At 46.4% G+C, this 16,153-nt stretch overlaps 1 pseudogene; it reads right to left on the bottom strand.

Annotated features, from left to right (window-relative positions):
* Window positions 1–1,468: 1,468 nt before the first annotated feature.
* LOC121563995 lies at window positions 1,469–3,096 on the bottom strand (annotated as a pseudogene).
* Window positions 3,097–16,153: the final 13,057 nt, after the last annotated feature.

Below are 16,153 nucleotides of genomic sequence, written 5' to 3'. Positions count from 1 at the left end.
GATAAAAACACGTTTTTATACATTTTTGCAAAGAAAACAATAAAAAAATAATAATACTGGAAATATCACATGTAGATAAGTACTGTCAAATAAATTGAACACACTACCCCCTCATATAGTTACAGTGCCTTGCAAAAGTATTCATCCCCCTTGTAGTTTTTCCTATTTTGTTGCATTACTACCTGTAATTTAAATGGATTTTTATTTGGATTTCATGTAATGGACATACCAAAAGAGTCCAAATTGGTGAAGTGAAATGAAAAAATAACTTGTTTCAAAAAATGCGAAAAAATAAATTACAGAAAAGTGGTGCATGCATATATATTCACCCCCTTTGCTATGAAGCACCTAAATAAGATCTGGTGCAACCAATTACCTTCAGAAGTCACATAATTAGTTAAATAAAGTCCACCTGTGTGCGATCTAAGTGTCACATGATCTGCCACATGATCTCAGTATATATACACCTGTTTTGAAAGACACCAGAGTCTGCAACACCACTAAGCAAGGGGCACCACCAAGCAAATGGCATCATGAAGACCAAGGAGCTCTCCAAACAGGTCAGGGACAAAGTTGTGGAGAAGTACAGATCAGGGTTGGGTTATAAAAAAATATCAGAAACTTTGAACATCCCACGGAGCACCATTAAATCCATTATTAAAAAATGGAAAGAATATGGCACCACAGCAAACCTGCCAAGAGAGGGCCGCCCACCAAAACTCACAGACCAGGCAAGGAGGGCATTAATCAGAGAGGCAACAAAGAGACCATAGATAACCCTGAAGGAGCTGCAAAGCTCCACGGCGATTGGAGTATCTGTCCATAGGACCACTTTAAGCCGTACACTACACAGAGCTGGGCTTTACGGAATAGTGGGCCAAAAAAAGCCATTGCTTAAAGAAAAAAATAAGCAAACACGTTTGGTGTTCGCCAAAAGGCATGTGGGAGACTCCCCAAACATATGGAAGAAAGTACTCTGGTCAGATGAGACTAAAATTGAGCTTTTTGGCCATCAAGAAAACGCTGGAGCAAACCCAACACCTCTCATCACTCCGAGAACACCATCCACACAGTGAAGCATGGTGGTGGCAGCATCATGCTGTAGGGATGTTTTTCATCTGCAGGGACTGGGAAACTGGTCAGAATTGAAGGAATGATGGATGGCGCTAAATACAGAGAAATTCTTGAGGGAAAGCTGTTTCAGTCTTCCAGAGATTTGAGAATTGGACGGAGGTTCACCTTCCATCAGGACAATGACCCTAAGCATATTGCTAAAGCAACACTCAATCTGTCCCTAACAGAGTAAAGAAGATTCCATTTTAATTTGATGATGAGATTTAGTAGGACATCCATGGAAATTCTAATCATGTGTCATGTCAACTGACTAAATATAATACTTTCTAAATTGATATATTTAATGATTTGTGAATGTAATTAATAAATTATCTGTTCCCTCTCCATCGTTTAATCAGTGTGTGTGATTGACAGGAGAGATGATGAGAGGGGCTGAGTTTTGACCATCATCATTATCAGAGGGGCCTAAGCATGGAAAGAGTTTCTCTGTAAAGGTGCATCCAGTGAAAGAGTAGATATGAGACCTGGCCTCCACATCATAAAAGGAGACCTGACCCTCCTCATAGTCCACAAACACCCCCACCTTCTGGGGCTTCTCTCTCAGGGATTGGAGGATAGAGTTCGTTCCGTTAAGGTACACATTCTCATCCCTTCGCGACATAGTCCAGAATCCATCCTCAGGTCTCTGTGTGATAATTCTCTTCCTGTCAATGGACTCTCTGGCCACTCCTAAATTCCATCTAGTCTTACCCTTAACTGTCACCTCATAGTAAAACCTTCCTGAGGAGAGGCCATCCTTTCCTAGGACAAACCGATGACAATCAAACCTTTTTGGATTGTGAGGAAGATTCTGTAGTGTGTTTCCACATCTTACTTGTTTTCCATCCTCTGACAGGATGATCCAGGGGTTTGCTGTATCAGGGTCCAGAGTCACATCCCCTGCATACTGCTGAATCCTCTTCAGTTTGACTTCAGGCAGCTTCTCCATCTCTTTATTCAGTGTCTCCTCCAGCTGAGACACAGCTCTCCTCACAGTCCCCACACACAGATCACTGTGAACACTGATCTCAGACCAGTTCTTGGTGGGTGGAGGGTTGCACACTAGGGATAGGAAGCTCTGGAGAAGTTGGAGGTGGTCCTCACTGTGGGAGAGCTGCTTCAGCTCAGTGCTTCTCCTCTTTAGATCAGTGATTTCCTGCTCCAATTCTTTAATGAGCCCTTCAGCCTGCCTCTCTACTGCTTTCTGCTTCTCCTCAATTACCTTAACAAGCTCACCCTGGCTTTTCTTAATGGAGCGCACCAGAGAAGTGAAGACTTGCACGCTCTCTGCTATCTCGGTCTCTGCGCCTCTCTTGCTGAGATCTACTGAGAGTTTGATCATTTTAACCTTCTTCAGTCGCTCCTGGATAATCTGCTGTACTTCTGCCTCAGTTTTCCCCAGTTGAGCCTTCCTCTCTCCACACTCTTCCTCTATAGGGACAGTGTCATGAGTCTTGTGGTCTGCCTCAGTGCAGAACTGACACACACATGTCTGGTCAGTCCTACAGAACATCTCCAGGAGTCTGTCATGCTTCTTACACATCCTGTCTTCTAGGTTCACCACAGGGTCGATCAGTTTGTGTCTCTTTAAGGGTGAGGCTATCTGATGAGGCTCCAGGTGAGTCTCACAGAACGAGGTCTGACACACTAGGCAGGACTTCATGGCCTTGCGCTTCGTCCCAGTACAGACGTCACAGGGCACTATTTTAGGTTTAGGAGGGGACCCATTTCTACCTCTTTCTCTCATCTTTTAAAATTCTCGACAACCTCTCTGAACGTTGTGTTGACACGAAGCTTAGGTCGTCTGGAGAATGTCTCCCGACACAGTGGACATTGACACAGGTCCTTGCTATTCCAGTACTTTGTGATACAGGCCATGCAGAAGTTGTGTCCACATGAAGTGGTGACTGGCTCAGTGAAAATGTCCAGACATATAGAGCACAGGAACCGCTCTTCAGACTGGAGACTGCTGGAGGATGCCATATCTAGAGAGAGAAGGTGGAACTATAAATGATTTCATAGAATGAGTCAGCTCCCGATAGTTTCAGTTCCATTGTCAACACAGCATTTAGAGACACTAACACATCTTGATTCAAGTTGATTAACCATACAGCATACAGTATAAATTAGTCAATGTACAAAATAAAGTTAAACATACAGTAGGTACTGTAGTTGATAAAGAAAACAGGAGAATGCAAGAATTCACACAGTAGAATTTATCTTCACCTGCCCTTGTTAATCTCTACTCACCTGTATATGTGTGTGAAAGAGTGTGGGTGCTTTCTCAGATTTTTTGGTACTATATACTGTAGTATTCTTTTTAAAAACAGAGACTGCGTAGCTGTCGTAACAGATTTTTCAGAAGAGTTTGAGACAGTTTACTGGTGTGCGCAACATACAGTACGTCTAAAAATAAACACTTCAGTTTCACTTAAGTAACGTGACGTTGACATGCTCCTCCCCACCCAGTGCTGCTCTGTGCTCTGGAACATAATTAACCCTTCACATGTCTGATCTCTTTTCATTCTTTGTTTCATAGTAACGTGAGTCAGCATTTCAGAAAGGCCCCTTGTCGTTGCTACGCATCCAATCAAAACACGTTGTAAAGAACAACTTTGCATCCTTGAATGGAACATTCCATGTTACAACTCATTTACAAAGGACAGCATACGCACAAATCTCCTCAAATGGAGCTTCCAAGTAGTCATTAGTCTCTACATTAACAGCACTCACAGACAGCTAACTAACAGTATGGTATGTGTACGTATATGTAGCTTTCACCATCATATCTACTCATGGCCAGTTTCTAGGAATTTTATTGGGGGGTTTTGTAGGCGTGTGGTGACGAGTCCCGTGTAGCTCAGTTGGTAGAGCATGGCGCTTACAACGCCAGGGTTGTGGGTCCGATTCCCACGGAGGAACAGTATGAAAAAAAAAAAGATGTATGCACTCACTAACTGTAAGTTGCTCTGGATAAGAGCGTCTGCTAAATGACGTAAATGTAATGTAATTATTGATACATTCTTGATACAAAAGTGTGAATCAGAAATGTTAAACAAGGAATTACTGCAGATGTAATGAAGGTTTTCTAAAGACATCAACTACAATAGAATTCGCAGGGGATGAACAAATACTGTCAGTCTATGTGGATTTGATCCTTAATTAACCTTTTACTGCAGTGGGCTAAATCAGGGTCACAAAGAGTGTTTATTGTTAGTCTTAAACAAATCAACTTTGAAACAAAGTATACACCTCACACAAATGGTTAAGGGCTTAACAAAAAGAAGACACCTGTACCATGTCTGATATAGAGTTGAAATGTAATCAAGTTTGCATCCCAATATTACACTTTATATATATCACAGAAGACTGAAATAAAACAAAACTGTTTGACAAAGCAACACCGGATTTCTGGCTGTAATAATAAAAAAAAAAGATTATTTATGAAATTATTAAACATATTGTGAACATTCCACCCATGAGGCCACTAGGCCATTTGACTGCAGGAAAGGGCTACATAAGGAGCAGGAAATATCCCAGATTGTTATTTTAAACGTACACACTTTCACTTATATCAACTCCCAGTTTATCAAGTCAAGCCAGACAATGGGTGGAGAACTAAAGCTGAATGTATTTTCTGTTTGTGGGAAAATGCCTGTGTTTGCTGTATGCTGAAAGCCTGCATCTGCTGCTTGTGGTTCCTGAAGAAGTGTTTAACATACCTGAATGGTTTTACAGGTTACCTGTTACGAACCCCGTGGCTCTAAACGTCTAGGGTGGATGGACATGAGACCCGTAACATAAATTATGCAAATTATAAGTGTGACCTGGAACAGCGAGAACCAAAAATGACACAACAACCATGAGCTACCGTCAAACTTAAATGGTTTATTACTAAACACACGGTAAAGGTTTGGGAAAAAGGGCTGAGCAGGACCCAAGAAATGAAACAATAGTGTAAAACCCCCTAAACTGATCTAGCCTGCCTAAAGAACCGCTAGGCTACTGCTACCATACAAAAATACAGTGGGTGGTCCGCTCAGGTCTAACTGGTGTTTATAGACAGATTTCTTCCTACGGGTAATGTACGCCCAAGGGCAACTAGCTTAAACTCCCCTTTTCCCAAAAACACACAAAGCTACTAAACAGGGTAATCAGCAATTTAGTGCGTACACAACACACAGGACACCACCGTGTCCATACTCACATATGGCAAAAAGTCTCTCTCACTCAACAAACACAAGTCACTGGTTTTATATAATGGGATGTGTGATTGAACAAACGAGTAACAGGTGGTGCAATGCACAGGAATGTTCCCTGATTGGTCCAATCAGCAGACACCTCAACGACCACCAATCAGGAACATACAGGACACCTGTGATTAGGGCAGAAGGAGAGAAACACACAAAAACACAGGATACCTGTATCCGTAACACTCCCACCCTTAAAAGAGCAAACCAAAATGGTTTGCGACACACGTACCATCACAACACCCAAAATTCAATAATCCTCCTACCGGGATAACAAAAAAAAACCTAGATCATTACACACGAGACAAAGCATCTGCCAACACATTATCTTTCACACACAACTCCTTTTCGCAGAGGAATGGCCTCTGGGTACCTGGCGGCCACACACATAATTGTCAACATAAACTGGTTACCAGATTTTGTTTTCGGTAATGGTCCAACACAATCAACCATCACATGTTCGAATGGTTCACCTATGGCCGGTATGGGACAAAGAGGCGCGGGGGAAATAACCTGGTTCGGTTTCCCAACTACTTGACAGGTGTGGCAAGTCCGACAGAACTGAGCCACATCTTGTTTTAAGCCAGGCCAAAAGAAATGTCGCAAAACTCGATCATAAGTCTTGGTGACTCCCAGATGTCCGGACCACTGGTGATCATGAGCGAGGGATAAAACATTTTGTCGAAAGGCTGTAGGAATCACTATTTGGTAAACAGCATTCCAATCTCCGCCAGCGTCAACATGGGAGGTCCATTTACGCATGAGGAGATTACCATCAATGAAGTATGCCATGTTTTTCTTCTTTAGCTCGTCCTCTGAGACAACACTAGAAAAACATTTAGGCAAGCTAATGTCAACCTGTTGGTTAGCGATCAGCTGCTCACGAGTAACTGGTAACTGTATTGCCTCAGCAACCAGTTCCACATCCTTCTTCCTTTCTCTGGGCTGTTGGTCAGACTGCACCATCTTACCAGAGGTAGCACCCGAACTATCCTCTGGGTCACACTCTCTGAATAGAATCGTGTCTGACAAATCTACCACTTCACCCACTTGTCGTGCTTGAGCACGTGTGACAGCACAAGCGGGGAACACATCTGGATAACCCTGTGCCAGCTCCTCGGAGAGAGACTGGTCACTTTTATCCAATACCTCCAATATGGGTATTACCTTTCCTCCGGCAATATCGTTGCCCATTATAAAGGTCACCCCTTTTACTGGCAACATCGGACGTACGCCAACTCTGAACAATCCACTGACTAACTCAGAGTGTACGTTCACAAAGTGCAATGGCACTGGGACGAAACCCATTTCAATTCCTTGTACTAACACACTGGAACCACAATATGTATTATTAGACAAGGGTAACACATCAGCTAGTATGAACGACTGCGCCGCACCAGTATCTCTGAGGATTCTAACTGGACGCTGAGACGCTTCATCATCTGATATAGAAACAAACCCCTCAAAAATGAACGGTTCATAACTGTGATCTGGGACAGGGACTTTCAAACCACATTCACTATGAGGCTTCTGTCTTGATTCCGGCCTTACAACCGCACGAATCAGCCCAACACCCGTTGGCGGCCTGGCGTGCTGAGGCATCCCCTGTTTGCGTTTTAGCAGAAAGCAATCATTAACTATATGCCCCACCTTATGACAATAGAAACAGTGACGCACATCTTTTGGGCGTGCTGGATGTACTGCTGGTCGACTAGGACTAGAAGTTAGCAACTCCGCAGCCCTGCTCTCCGTACGAGCCGAAAACACGCTCTTATGCGTCAACACAAACTCGTCTGCCAATACAGACGCTTCCGACAGTGAGGATACTTTCTGTTCGTTCAGATAAACTACAATGCGTTCCGGTAAACAATTTTTAAACTCTTCTAACAAGATTAACTCCCGTAGAGAGTTAAAATCAGTTACCTTACTAGCACTGTGCCATTTGTCAAACAGATTTCCTTTGTCTCTAGCAAACTCCACATAAGTCTGAGTAGGAGACTTTTTATGAGACCTAAATCTCTGTCGATATGCCTCAGGAACAAGCTCATAGGCACGAAGAACAGTAGCTTTGACCATCTCATAATTCAAACTGTCTTCAAGAGGTAGCGCTGCCAGAACCTCTTGGGCTTTACCTGTTAGCTTACACTGAAGTAATAGGCACCATACCTCGTCGGGCCATTTCAATGCTACCGCTATACGTTCAAAAACACTGAAATAGGAATCAACCTCTGACTCCCTGAACACAGGTACCAAGGTGATCTGCCTACTAATATCAAACGTAGCAGATGACACAGCTGGTGAGGATGGCTCACTAGCAGGCATAGTATTAGCAGAGACTAACCTCGCTGTTTCTGCCTCTAGTTCCATTTTACGCATCGCCAGTTCTTGATCAAGCCTACGCGTCTCCAGTTCTTGATCAAGCCTACGCGTCTCCAGTTCTTGATCAAGCCTACGCGTCTCCAGTTCCATCTTACGCGTCTCCTGTTCTATCTTACGCGTCTCCTGTTCTGCCTTACGCGTCTCCTGTTCTGCCTCTAGCTCCATTTTACGCATCTCCAGCTTGTCTTGCCTGATTTGTGCCCGCTCTTCCGCCTCCATTTGGAGCCGCGTCGAGCGGACATCGATCCTGGCATCACTGTCAGTCAGTGGGGAGAGTGGATCATAACGGGGCAATGTGGCTGGAGCCTTAGCCTCGTCCTCAGACACTGATGGGCTTACAGAAACATCAACCACATCCCCTACAGGAGCAGCAGACTCAGGCGGCGGTAACTCAAGCACTCGCTCGTTTAACAATATCGCTAGCACTACTTCCCTAACTTCTGCTTTCACTATACCCCTCGGTATGGGTACAGAAAAGTGGTCAGCCAAAGCCTGTAGATCCACTCTACGACAATTCTCAAAAATCTCCCACGTAGGGTTTTCCAAAAATGCTTCCAAATCAAAAGTAGCCATCCTACTAACTACACGAGCCGTCGACTACTGAACACACACAAAAAAACAGGTAGTTACAGCTGCTAAGCTCAACACTGAACCAGACACTTACTAATTTGCACGAGTAGCATGGGATAGATCCCGGACGAGCCCCCCACTTTATGTTACGAACCCCGTGGCTCTAAACGTCTAGGGTGGATGGACATGAGACCCGTAACATAAATTATGCAAATTATAAGTGTGACCTGGAACAGCGAGAACCAAAAATGACACAACAACCATGAGCTACCGTCAAACTTAAATGGTTTATTACTAAACACACGGTAAAGGTTTGGGAAAAAGGGCTGAGCAGGACCCAAGAAATGAAACAATAGTGTAAAACCCCCTAAACTGATCTAGCCTGCCTAAAGAACCGCTAGGCTACTGCTACCATACAAAAATACAGTGGGTGGTCCGCTCAGGTCTAACTGGTGTTTATAGACAGATTTCTTCCTACGGGTAATGTACGCCCAAGGGCAACTAGCTTAAACTCCCCTTTTCCCAAAAACACACAAAGCTACTAAACAGGGTAATCAGCAATTTAGTGCGTACACAACACACAGGACACCACCGTGTCCATACTCACATATGGCAAAAAGTCTCTCTCACTCAACAAACACAAGTCACTGGTTTTATATAATGGGATGTGTGATTGAACAAACGAGTAACAGGTGGTGCAATGCACAGGAATGTTCCCTGATTGGTCCAATCAGCAGACACCTCAACGACCACCAATCAGGAACATACAGGACACCTGTGATTAGGGCAGAAGGAGAGAAACACACAAAAACACAGGATACCTGTATCCGTAACATTACCACTTTAATCCATTTCTATATGGTAAATTGTGTTTATGCACATATTACACCAAACTCGCCTTGTTAGCGTTTACGATACTTGCCCCTATTGTCTCAACACCCAACACACACATTCACTCTCTCTCTTCTTCCTCTCTCTCTCTCTTTAGGAGTTTGTGGAGAACAGTAAGAAAATGGCGGGAAGGGATCTGCTCGTCATTTATGGCACACTTTACAAGAAAGCTTTATGTTTTCTTTAAAGCGCAATGCCTTTTTGAAACATATTTTGTATATAACAAAAGTACATCAGTCAAAAATACTGTTAGTGTAGTTTGGTTCTATTTTACAGGTTGTAGAGTTTTTGTTTTGTTTTGCCTCTTGTGGGAGAAAGTATTGTGAGAGATTATTCAAATGTGTTCCATGCCATCACTGTTATTTGTTAACCACTATTACCGTACACTACACGTTTTTGCATATCAATGTATTTTTGCATTGTGGGATTTATGGTGGTGGTTGCTACTTGTGATGCATTGCTCATTGACAAATACAACTGACTAGCATAACAGATGATTAACAGGCACTTTTCTGTCTGAAAAAACTCCATCTCAGTCTAGAGCTTGTTTAAAGTCTTCTTGCATGGATATTTTTGAAAAGTTTGTGATTATTTTTATTCTAAATTTGTGCAAGGTGTTCTCCCTCGCCTGTTAACAGGATCATGTTACTACGGTGGCTCAAACATCAAATAGCCATTTACTCTGATAAGAACGTTTTATATTACTTTCTGTAAGACAAGTACTGAAGTTGTCTTATGTCAGAGGCAATGCATGATCATAACTGACAATATCTAAATTGTGGCAACGTTGAGTCATTACTGCTTATTGAGTTTATCATACTCAATCCACAGAAAAAGGGATTCCCTATGACTGCATCTTTATTAATGAATGAGTTTTTGTTATAACACAGAATTGTTATAAACATTTAATGCAGATTAATAAAAGAAAATGAAAACAGTCAATGTCCACTTGTCTTTGTGAGAGCTGTGGGGCAAGAGAGGATCAGTTCAATCTTGGACATGGGTTTGTGTCTGTATGTCATTAAGATATCCACTAAGAGAGACAAACAATAAAACAATATACCCAAATATAAAAACAATCATGTATATATACCCAACAATAAAACAATATATTGAACGAAATTAAATATTTGTGATGGTGATGTGGTGATTTGGAAATTGCCCTGTATCAGACCAGGGTTCAAAGTATATTTCTTCTTCTGTCAAATATGTTAGCTGCACTTGATTGAGCTTCCCAGGTGCAATATAACCAATATAATAGTCCCAGAAGTACAAACCCCACCAATCTGGCACAATAGAAATATGATTATTAAATGTCTATGTCTGGCACTCCAGTCAAACGCTCAAAGTATCGGAAAGAAAACAAATACTATTTGAATCCAGGTCTGTCCTGTATCAGTTTGACTATTTCCTAACTCCAGGAATAAATCCCAGCTGACCCTGACCTCCATCATGTCCTTTATGCTGCGACTGGCCCGCTTCTGTGACGAGTACTGAGGATACGAAGAGGCAAGACGCAGACGCAGGAATCAACAAGGTAAAGGTTTACTTAACAATAAGAAAGAGAATAACAAGGAGCGAGTAAACGACACGCCGCTAACAATTACACACAACTATGACTGAACAGTCCAGGGCTATATAGTGGAGGTGATGAGATGATGAGTTGCAAGTGCGCCGGAGGTGATTAGGGTGCGTTGGGTTTCCATTCCTGTGTTGCCGAGGTGGTGCGCTCAGACTGGTGGCTCAGTAGACCGGCAAATCAGGTCGCCGGAGGGGAGCAACGGGAGGAGACGTGACAGTGCGGTTCTCGCGGCAGGACTTCACCAGCCATGAAGACGACCCCGAGGACGAGGAGCGGGCCGGTCAGGGCAGCGACGGTGGAAGTCCTGAATTAGGTTGGGGTCCAGAACGTCCCCAGCTGGAACCTAGCTCTTCTCCTCAGGGCCATACACCTCCCAGTCCACCAGGTAACAGAGCCGTCCCCCCACGGAACCTGGAGTCCAGCAGGTCCCTCACAGCATATGCCGGACTTCCATCAATGTTCAGGGGCGGAGGGGGCTTATCCCGGGGGACGGCATCCGCCAGAGGACCAGCAACCACCGGCCTGAGGAGAGACACATGAAAAGTAGGTGAGACACGGTAGTGCGGGGGAAGGAGCAGCCGGTACGGCACCTCATTAATCCGCCGGAGGACTTTAAACGGCCCCACAAACTGGGGCTCAGTTTCTTGCAGGGCAGGTGGAGAGGGAGGTTTTGAGTGGACACGATCAGACACGATTACAAGGCTGGAATACGGGAGCCTCACTGCGGTGGCGGTCAGCTTGGTCCTTCTGCCGACGAATTGGCCCCCTGGAGACGGACATGGGCGGCGTCCCAGACCTGTCCGGCCCTGCGGAACCACTCGTCGACAGCGGAAGCATCGGTCTGGCTGTGTGTCCAAGGGACCAGGGCCGGTTGGTACACCAGGAAGCATTGGAAGAGAGTGAGCCCCATGGAGGAGTGAACGACGGAGTTCTGGGCATAATCTGCCCAGGGAAGAAACCTCTTCCACTCACCCTGCCGGTCCTGACAAAGGCAACAAAGAAACTTCCCCAGCTCCAGGTTCATGCGCTCCACCTGCCCATTTGACTGAGGCCTATACCCGGAAGTGAGGCTGGCCATGGCCCCGATCTTCTCCAGGAAAGCGTTCCACACTCGGGGAGGTGAATTGGGGGCCACGGTCCGAGACGATGTCCTCCGGAAGTCCATAGTGCCGGAAGACCTGTTGGAACAGGACCTCAGCGACCTGGAGAGCAGAAGGAAGACCAGTTAGTGGCAAAAAAACGGCATAATTCTGAGAATCGATCTACGACCACCATGACTGTGATGAAGCCGTCAGAACGTGGGAGGTCGGTGACAAAGTCTATGGACAGGTGTGATCAAGGTCGCTGAGGCACTGGTAGAGGAACTGGTTTGCCTGCCGGGGCGTTCCGAGGTGTCTTCATTTGGGGACATATGGAACAGGAGTTGACATAGCGAGAGACATCACTAAACAAGGTGGGCCACCAGTATTTTTGTGATATAGAATTCAGGGTGCGCGTAATAGCGGAGTGCCCTGCCGTAAAGGTGGTGTGCGCCCAGATCACCAGGCGGTCACGGACACTGGTGGGTACATACACGCGCCCCAGAGGGGCGTTGGCAGGCGCTGGGTCCTCCTGAGCCGCCAGGCGGATGTCTTCTTCCACATCCCAAACGACAGGTGCAATGATGAGAGATGGGGGTAGGAAAGGACCCCTCAGATCCTTCCTTTCTCTGGTATGGTGCATCCTGGAGAGTGTGTCGGATTTCACATTCTGGGAGCCTGGGCGGTAGGACAGAATTAAGAAATTGGGCCCACCTGGCTTGACGAGAGTTCAACCGTTTCGCTGCCCGTAAGTGCTCCAAATTCTGATGGTCAATAAGAATCCGGAATGGATGGACTGCCTTACTTCCAGTGTCTCCATTCGTCCAGAGCATGGACCTCTGCCAACAGCTCCCTGTCTCCAACTCCATAGTTCCTCTCTGCGGGGTAAGCTTTTAAGAGAAAAAGGCACAGGGATACATTTTCTCTGGCTTACCTTGCCGCTGGGAGAGAACCGCACCCACGCCCTCCTCAGATGCGTCCACCTCCAGGATGAAAGGTCAAGATGGATCTGGGTGTTTTAGGATGGGCGCAGTGGTGAACCTCTCCTTCAGCCTCTTGAAGGCAGCGTCAGCATCAGGGTTCCAGGCCAGCTTCTGAGGCCCACCCTTAAGGAGAGAGGTGAGCGAGGCGGCTATGGAGCTGAAGGAACTGATGAAACGCCGGTAGAAATTGGCGAAGTCCAGGAAGCTCTGTAGGCCCTTGGTGGTGGGGACTGGCCATGGCCTGATGGCGTCCGTATTCTCTCTTTCCATGAACACCCCCTGAGGACTGATCCTGTATCCCAGGAAGGAGATGGCCTGTTGGTGGAATTCACATTTCTCCCCCTTCACCAACAGGCTGTGTTCCTGGAGGCGGAGTAGGACAGCTCTGATGTCCCTGACGTGCTCCTCGAACGTAGCCGAGTAGATCAGGATATTGTCGATGTACACAACCACCTGTCGACTCAGCATGTCTCGGAACACGTCATTGACAAAGGACGAATTCGGATCAGGTTGTTTGCACTCCTCAGGTCCAACTTGGTAAAGTACCGGGCCCCTCGTAGCTGCTCGATGGCCAACGGAACCAGAGGGAGGGGGTACCGGTACTTGGTGGTGACTGCATTCAGCCCCCGTAGTCAATGCACGGCCTCAATCCTCCGTCTTTTTTGGCCATGAAGAAGAAGCTGGCGGAGGCAGGATAGGTAGAGCTTCTGATGAACCCCTGTTTCAGGGTCTCCGCCACATTCTTCTCCATGGCCTCAGTCTCCGCCCTGGAAAGGGAGTAAATGCGACTCTTCGGGGGGTGTTGTCCCTCCATCAGGTCAATGGTGCAGTCCCAGGGCCTGTGAGGAGGGAAACACATAGCCTTTGATGAAGAGAAGACTTCGGAGAGATCTGCATACTCACGTGGAATGCTGGGCTGGAGGGCGGAATCCGGACTCTCCGCTGACGTGGAACAACAAACCACTGGCAGGCAGGTCTTCCCGCATGAGGTGGACCAGGCTGTGATCCTCTTGGTGATCCAATTAATGGTGGGGTTGTGTAGTCTGAGCCAGGGCAATCCCAAGACGATCCGGTGAAGAGTGAATTGACGATGTGGAATGACAGCTCCTCGTGGGGTGCTCTGGTAGTGTGGGAATGGTGATGGTGATGGGGAGAGTGATGTGCATAATGGTGCCTGATCCAAGTGGCTTATTGTCCAGCGAGGAGACGTGTAGTGGAGAAGGCAGTGGCACGGTGGGCAACCCCCATTCAGAGACCAGCTCCCTATCTATAAGGTTCCCCACTGAACCGAAATGTATCATTGAATTGGAAATGGAAGAGAAGGAATAACCAGTCACCGTTATGGGAACTAAAAACAATGGTTTTGTGATAGGAGATGACGTAACACTCACGGAGCGGCGACGGGAGTCATACCGCCTAGATTGGAAATCGCCAGGAGATCTGTGTTCCTTGGTGGTGTAGGGCATGCTGTCCACCTCCATTGGTGAGCTCTCAGATGCAGGGGCGGCTTCCATAGCTCAAATGGGGTGAGCGTCGAGGTCCGGGAGGTGTTGGGAACGCCGTCTGTCTCTCAACATGTCGTCAAGACGGATGGACGTTGCGATGAGGGTATCAAGGTCCATCTCGTCGTCCCGACATGCGAGTTCCGTCTTGATGTTCTCCCGTAAGCCTCTCCTGAAGGCCGTGCGCAAAGCACGCTCATTCCAGCCGAAAGACGCCGCCACTGTGCAAAAGCTCAGAGCGTACTCGGACGCGGGCCCCTCTCCCTGTTGTAGCTGGAGGAGACCCTCACCCTCGTCCGTTCCCTGCCTTGGATAATCAAACGTCGCCCTGAACCGAGCGAGGTAGGTGCAGTAGGGAAGTGCCGCGGCCTCACCTCCTTCCCAGACTGACATGGCCCAATCCAGCACCCTTCCTTTAAGTAGCGAAATCACTAGCGCTATCCTGGCTTGGTCAGATCGATATGCCCCAGGCTGACGTGCCAGATAAAGTGAAACATGTAGCAGGAAGCCGCTACATTTAGTAGTTTTACCGTCATAGCACATACAGTGCTAGTATTTGATACACTGCCGATTTTGCAGGTTTTCCTACTTACAAAGCATGTAGAGGTCTGTAATTTTTATCATAGGTACACTTTAACTGTGATAGGTGGAATCTAAAACAAAAATCCAGAAAATCACATTGTATGTTTTTAAGTAATTAATTTGCATTTTATTGCATGGCATAAGTATTTGATCACCTACCAACCAGTAAGAATTCCGGCTCTCACAGACCTGTTAGTTTTTCTTTAAGAAGCCCTCCTGTTCTCCACTCATTACCTGTATTAACTGCACCTGTTTGAACTCGTTACCTGTATAAAAGACACCTGTCCACACACTCAATCAAACAGACTCCAACCTCTCCACAATGGCCAAGACCAGAACGCTGTGTAAGGACATCAGGGTTAAAATTGTAGACCTGCACAAGGTTGGGATGGGCTACAGGACAATAGGCAAGCAGCTTGGTGAGAAGGCAACAACTGTTAGCGCAATTATTAGAAAATGGAAGAAGTTCAAGATGACGGTCAATTACTCTCGGTCTTGGGCTCCATGCAAGATCTCACCTCGTGGGGCATCAATGATCATGAGGAAGGTGAGGATCAGCCCAGAACTACACGGCAGGACCTGGTCAATGACCTGAAGAGAGCTGGGACCACAGTCTCAAAGAAAACCATTCGTAACACACTACGCCGTCATGGATTAAAATCCTGCAGCGCACGCAAGGTCCCCCTGCTCAAGCCAGTGCATGTCCAGGCCCGTCTGAAGTTTGCCAATGACCATCCGGATGATCCAGAGGAGGAATGGGAAAAGGTCATGTGGTCTGATGAGACAAAAATAGAGCTTTTTGGTCTAAACTCCACTCGCCGTGTTTGGAGGAAGAAGAAGGACGAGTACAACCCCAAGAACACCATCCCAACCGTGAAGCATGGAGGTGGAAAAATCATTCTTTGGGGATGCTTTTCTGCAAAGGGGACAGGACGACTGCACCGTATTGAGGGGAGGATGGAAGGGGCCATGTATCGCGAGATCTTGGCCAACAACCTCCTTCCCTCAGTAAGAGCATTGAAGATGGGGCGTGGCTGGGTCTTCCAGCATGACAACGACCGAAACACACAGCCAGGGCAACTAAGGAGTGGCTCCGTAAGAAGCATCTCAAGGTCCTGGAGTGGCCTAGCCAGTCTCCAGACCTGAACCCAATAGAAAATCTTTTGAGGGAGCTGAAAGTCCGTATTGCCCAGTGACAGCCCCGAAACCTGAAGGATCTGGA

Source organism: Coregonus clupeaformis, unplaced genomic scaffold (genome assembly GCF_020615455.1).
Source record: "Coregonus clupeaformis isolate EN_2021a unplaced genomic scaffold, ASM2061545v1 scaf0844, whole genome shotgun sequence".
Taxonomy (NCBI): domain Eukaryota; kingdom Metazoa; phylum Chordata; class Actinopteri; order Salmoniformes; family Salmonidae; genus Coregonus; species Coregonus clupeaformis.
This window is presented reverse-complemented; position numbering and strand designations above follow the sequence as displayed.